The sequence below is a fragment of the Silene latifolia genome, chromosome 1, assembly GCF_048544455.1.
Source record: "Silene latifolia isolate original U9 population chromosome 1, ASM4854445v1, whole genome shotgun sequence".
NCBI classification, from domain to species: domain Eukaryota; kingdom Viridiplantae; phylum Streptophyta; class Magnoliopsida; order Caryophyllales; family Caryophyllaceae; genus Silene; species Silene latifolia.
Window position 1 is genome coordinate 70516818 of NC_133526.1, and position 6018 is coordinate 70522835.

Consider the following 6018-nt stretch of genomic DNA (forward strand, 5'->3'; position numbering starts at 1 on the left):
AACATTTTCCTTTCACTTTTATTTCATTTTATCTTTATCTTGGCCATATTGCATGTCACTCTTGGTTAAAATAAATACCATATCGATTTAATTCGAGTACGGTGATAAAATGGTTAAGCACATATATTTTACATTTTTATTTGTAAACTATGCTTTTCAAACTTGCAAATCCGACAACGAATATTACTAACACAATAGTAATTATTCCGAGTCATGCAAATCATACTTGCAAATCATTTATTACAAAATACGGTTGTAAACAACCTTTTTAACAACAAGGAGGCACCTCTTGGCTCGCGCCCCAAGAGTCTGCCTATTTCCATCTTTCAAAACCTGGGCAGAGCCCCTTCCCTCGCCAATAGGCTCGCGCCCCAATGAGGCTGCCTGGCACTATTCTGTCTCATTTTGGTACTTGTCTAGGACGATCCCGATTACGGTTAATCCGAATACGTGACGGATCAGATTGATGAGTTTGCATTTTACACTTTATCTTTTAAACACACCTTTTCAAATAAATGGATCGTGTTAAGCATCATAATCCGAATTTGGTAAATGGATGTTTAATTTCCGTTTTCACATGCAAACCAATCTAAATCCAACTTTGACACCAATTTCTTGGTAAATGCATAAACAACCGACTTAGGAAACTTTCACATGTTAGGTTAAGCTTTTGGATGCGCATTCATGCATTTAAACCGTTTTATCAACTCTTGCACTTAAACAACCACGATCTATCAGTAGAGGCTGCTAACGCGGGCCGGATTGGGTGTCTAATTAAAGGGCTTCCCAATACGTACCCTCACCCCTTACTCAGAAACTTTGGATAGTGGACGAGCTTATCCAGGGCATACGAGAGTCGTTCTAGAGATAGGATGCTAAATAGGGACGATTCCTTATCTTTAGTACCTATATCAAACACCGTTTTTTGCCTTGGTTGACATAGGTATAAAGTGGATTCGAACGGGTTCCAAGCATCCCACAAATACTTGGTGGCGACTCCGAACATCTCTAATCGTTTCGAGACCCTTGCCGAGACGAAGCCGACCGATCTAAAACGTTCCGGTCGAAAGCATTCTTACGCCGCCGAGCGTGGCATTCAAAAGACCGCTGCACGTCTGACAGATCGGCTCGGCGTGTCGGTGGGCCCGTGTCCACAGATTGGCGACTCCGTTGGGAAAAACTAGGACACTTGTGTCTGTGTGATCCCTAGATGGTGAGACTCGATCGAGGTCATGGTTGAAATGCATTAATTGATATTACGGTCACGGTCAGGTTCCTTGTCCGGGCCCATAACCTAACCCTTTTCGACCAATTGGCTCATCTCGTCGGCGTGAGTTTTCTCATCCCCGCGTTTTGAATCCCGATTGAGTCAAGCATACCGTTGACGTTACACATTTCTGTTTCATCAAAGAGCTTTCGTCACCTTCGAGCACGAGGCTAGGGCCCCCTCCTTACACATTTTGTTTGGATTGGTATCCCTCTCGCAATTCGCGGTTTGATTGCTTGGTGTGTAACCCAGCCTTTTAAGCCAAAACCCGTGTCAGCATTATGCATAATATAATGAAACTGTGAGTGCTTAGGTGCTATGTGATCATAAGTCCGTCCGTGTCATTTTTCAAACTTCCAAAACACCTTTTTGCGCCGTTATAATGGCCATTTCAAAACTCGGTCTTTCGCCAACCATTGCTTTTCAAACGCGCCTTTCTAGGCCGTTGTATTGACGATTTTCAAACCCGGTTTCCTACAACCATTTAACACGCCTTTCTAGGCCGTCGTAATGACGATTTTCAAACCCGGTTTTCTACAACCATTTCAAAAACATCTTTTTACGCCGTTATAATCGCCGCGTCAAGACACGGATTTTAACCCGTCTCGCGTCGACAATGGCTCTTTCAAAACCCGAGAAAAGCACACACCCTTTTCTCGAGACACTTTCGAGATCCCGAGGACCATGCACCGTCCCCGAGACCTTTTCAAACATTTTAAAACTCGATTTTCAAAACATACAATTTTGAATTTCAAAAAACCGCCTTGGGAAGCAATACATTGTTTTCCGAGCCGACTCAAACTCAAACCGTCTTTTGCAAACAAACTTAAAACAACCCTTTCAACTAACCGACTTGCGGAGATCCCTATCTTCGGAAGCCGTCCATAAAGCGACAAACGAATCTTTTTGAAAATCTCTATTTTTGAAAACTTCAGTCCACCATTCCAATTCCGCCTCGTATCTATCAAGTCAAAGCAAACGTACCTATGGGTCTTTACTTATAAGTCTTCTCATCACGAGACTCGTCCAACGGCGTCACGCCGCTACGTTGGACGCGACTCAAAGTCCGGTCAACACCGTCACATCATAAATCGAGTCAGCACCGAGGTACCACACACGGTCACCCTCGTCTTGTTGAGTCTGATCTTTGTTCCATCCTTTGTGTTGTCTGCGTTTAGTCTTCGAACCGTGTCGGATTGAGTAGTAATCTGAGCCGTTTTTCTGCCTCAGAACCATGGCCCCGTCTTCAACTTCGTCCAACAACAACGACAATAGAGATGTTATGAGTGCTCAGCTAGCCAGCCTACTCACTGCTCTTAAGGTCACCCTGGACCGTGTCGAGAACCGTATCGACACCCTGGAAAACAAGGAAACTGGAGAACACACCACTCCACCTTTGACTGAAATTGAGAAAAGGCTCAAACTCTTGGAAGAACAACTCCTAGCCCGGGGTAACAACATCCACCGTGAGAACAATCGAAGATTTGAACCCGTTGGGGATTAATTACCCGACAACTTTACCTTGACTGATGTGCCCAAATTCAAGGAAGTGGAGGACCAACTCAATCACATCCGAGCCTTCAAGGATTATATGGCCATAAAAGGGGTCAAACAGGAGCTCTTCACCCGGATCTTTCCATCATCCTTGGAACCGATCCCTCGCCAATGGTACTACTCCCTTGACCCGAAGAACCTCACTACTTGGGATGAGGTTGCAGTTGAATTTGCTAAGCAATATGCCGACAATGTCGAGATTTAGGCCAATAACCGTACTCTTGAGGTCCTAACTCAAAATGATAAGGAGGGATTCACAGAATTCTTAACCCGTTGGAAGAGAGTAAGCACCCACTTGGTCAACAAGCCGAGTGAGTCAACTTTGGTGGAAAAATTTGTCAACAATCTCCGTCCGGTATATGCCAACTTATTGAGATACCAAAACATCAAGACATTCCAGGATCTGCAAATTCTCGGAACCCGAATTGAAGACAACCTCCGAAAGGGTGTCCTTGCCAAAACCACCGATAGAAGCTACCAGGGATCCACATCAACCGGATCTCGCCCTTATAGTCAGACAAACAAAATTGACGAGGTCAACCTCCTCGAGCCAACCGCCAAGAGAGCTGAGCGCCCTCAAAGAGTGTTCACCAATATAGGGTCAACTTATGAAAGCGCCCTGAAAAGGCTCATGGACCAAGGGAAATTACTACCAATCGGACCAACCCCGGTTCCGTCTCACGCTAATAAATCCCGCTTCTAGAACCCTAATGCTTACTGCCAATACCACCAAGGGAAAGCTCATGACACGGAACCTGTTTCAACCACAAACACGTCATTCAGGACATGATCGAGAAGAGGGAATTGCCTCTGCCTCCGCCAACAAAACCGAATAACAAGACAAACCCTTTGGGAATCCATGCTATCTCCGATGATGAGCCGACCTTGGACTGCTCACACCTCATCTTACCAATTGATGACGAGGTGAATGCCCTGGAGAAGGATGCCTCGGACAGGGTATTTGTGTTCAGCGCCGCAACCATGCTTGCCATGTTCCAACAAGTTGAGGAGGCTATAGCCAGTCTCTCCGAAAGAATTACTCGACTGGATGATGCTTACCGACGATTGATTTTCAATCCTCCAACACCACGCCCGAGGGAGGGTCCCCCAAACACCCAAAACTACCTTCACCAGAAAGGATTGCTCCCGCGACCATTCTGGCACGCACCCCACGATAATCACCTCCTCAATAATCAACCTCACAAAAATTACCCTCACAAAAATTTCCCTCACAAAAACTGCCTACCGAAGAATACCCCTCCAAGGTACCCTCGAGATCCTGAAGTCAATGGTATCTGAAGAGATGATTCTGAGGACATCTATATAGTCCCAGGAAAAGAGAAACAGGCAAAAGAGATCGATCATCTTACCCGGTCCGGACGCCCCTATCAAAACCCCAACAATTCGACAGTCGTTCCAACAACGAATGACCAAACTGCCCCAGACGTGGACGCTCAACCAAAGGCTCCCGATAATTCGATCCTCAAATAACTGCAGAAAGCAAAAGCCAAAATTTCAATTTTGCAACTGATTGCTATGTCCTTCGAGCATCGACAAGCTCTACTACAAGCCTTGGGAAAACTGACTGTTTCCTCCACCTCCTCTCCTGAAGAGGTGGTGGCACACATAACAAGGGATGTCCCCGACCTGAAAAACCCGGTCATCTTCTTTGATGAGTATATCCCTCCCTTCGGAGCCAACCATAACCTGGCCCTATACATCACCGTGCAGTGCCTCAAAAAGAATGTGCCTATGGTTCTTGTGGATGACGGATCTGCGGTTAATGTCAATCCCCTCAAAACAGCTCATAAACTGGGTATCAAGGAAGCGTATTTGGTCCCAACTAATCAAGGAGTACGCGTTTATGACGACACTCGCCGTAAGGTCGCATGGCTTATCACTCTAAACGTCGCAACCGGACCACTGGAAAGGGAAACCAGATTTCAAGTAGTCGACATCGACGCCTCCTTCAACATGCTACTGGGACATCCCTGGATTCATGCCGTCAAAGCGGTTACCTCAACCCTTCATTAGAAAATCAGGGTCCCTTTCAACGGGAAGACGATCACAATTCCCGCTTCCCCGATCAAAGCCGTCATGAAAAAGGGAATAGCCTCCCAAGCCATTGAGGAGGACGACAATGAAATGTGGGGATTCCAAGCTGTGAATGCCCTAACTGACAAATCAACACCCTTTGATTGTGACCCGTTTGCCAACCTCAAAGTTGATGTGATCAATATTTGAGCATATTTAGTCCCCGAATTAGCCTCGTTCCTATGCTTTTTAGTGCATATTTGGGTCATTTACTATCTTTAGTCCTTTGTTTTGCATATGCTTTGAAGTTTTGTTTCCTTGGTAGGAGAGGAGTGCAAACCTTGCATTTTCATGGCAAAATAGAGCTAAATTGATCGAATCTAATGACCAAGCATCAAAGAGAAGACAAGACTAGAAGGCCTTTGTACATAATGTAGTAGATGGGCAATGATGAAGAAGATCCTTGCATCCCCGACAAAATCCCGGAGGATTGTTGGAAGAAGAAAAGAAGAAAAGAAGAAATGGCACGCTGGACTAGGATCCGAGCGTCTCACCTATCGGGACGCTCGTCCAGAAGCTCCACAAGCCGCTCGTCCAAGCTGCCCGGCCGCTCGTCCAACGCCTAAACAATCCGCTCGTCCCGACCTTTTGGACGCTCGGATTGTCCTCCAGTGCAACACATTCTCTTCTTTCTCCATTCGAGATGCGCATATTTTTGAAAGACTAGCTAAAAGGAGACCCGCATCTTTTCTTGAGAGGAGCGATTCCTCAAGGACTTAATCGTCATTTAAGCCCTTAGTAACCCTAATTTGTGCACCTAATCCCCACTATAAATACCCCATTAGTCTAATTAGATTATCATGTTCTTCTTATCAATCTTTAGTGTAGTTTATATTATTCTATTCTCTCTTTAATCTTGTAATCAACTTCTAATCAAGTCTTAATACAAATCTCATTTCCTTAATCTCTCCATTGTTCATCCTTTATTTTGGGTAATTGAAGATTATTTGGGTTTATTGGGAGATTGACAACCTTCCATCAATCATCAAGTACTTTTATTATTCTTTGCATTATTATTTTGGAATCATCATTAGGTATAATTCTCTTAATCCCTTTTAATTAGTGTTAATCATCTTCATTTATCCATCATGTTTTGCTTTGTT